Raw genomic sequence first — 742 nt, 5'->3', positions numbered from 1 at the left:
TAAATGAGACCCACAGAGGCCACTGGCTGGTGAGGGCGGACCATCTCTGTGTAATGCAGTTGGATGTTCTCCATCCATCGGAGAGAGAGAGGCCCCAGAGAGGAGGAACCCACCGCCACCGTCCCCCAGAGGGAGGCCCAGGGTGTGGGAGGTGAGAGCCCCCTCTCAGCCCTTGGGCCTCTTGGCTCCAAGCAGAGTTACCAAGGGAGTCTACTGGGCCTTAGGAGGATCAGGGCTTTTTCCTGAACTTTGTGCGCTGGTTGCGGACTGAGGTCCAGGTTCAGGCCCCATCAATGGTTTGGGACTGTAGTGACAAGAGTCAAGTTGCCACTGCCACCCCCAAGTGCCACAAACTGCTCTGGCCTCAGCTAAGTCTAACACTCATCGCATCGCCCTTTTCTCGGGGCCCCATATTGAAATTAATTGGAAAATATGTTTCCGACCTATGAAAATGTTTATCTGTTTTCATCAGAGGGATCACACTGTAATGAATATATTTACATCTCATTTGAAGGAGCGCAGAACTGTGTGTGCTTCTATGCAGCTTGGCCACCCCTCCCTGCTGCAGCCCTGCCTCCAAGCCTAGCCCAGCAGGAACCAACCCCATACTCCTCCACCTGGCCCCTGGCTATGGGAACACTCCCAGAGACTTCCTGAGAGAAGGGCAGGGGCTAAGGAAGTGCTCTCCTACCCCTCCTCTTGCTAGGGTTGGTGAGCTCTCTAAACCCCTCCTACCTCTGCT

The sequence above is a fragment of the Tenrec ecaudatus genome, chromosome 2 (assembly GCF_050624435.1).
Source record: "Tenrec ecaudatus isolate mTenEca1 chromosome 2, mTenEca1.hap1, whole genome shotgun sequence".
Classification (NCBI taxonomy): Eukaryota; Metazoa; Chordata; class Mammalia; order Afrosoricida; family Tenrecidae; genus Tenrec; species Tenrec ecaudatus.
The sequence above is the reverse complement of the archived record's forward strand: the minus strand, read 5'-3'. Positions refer to the sequence as shown.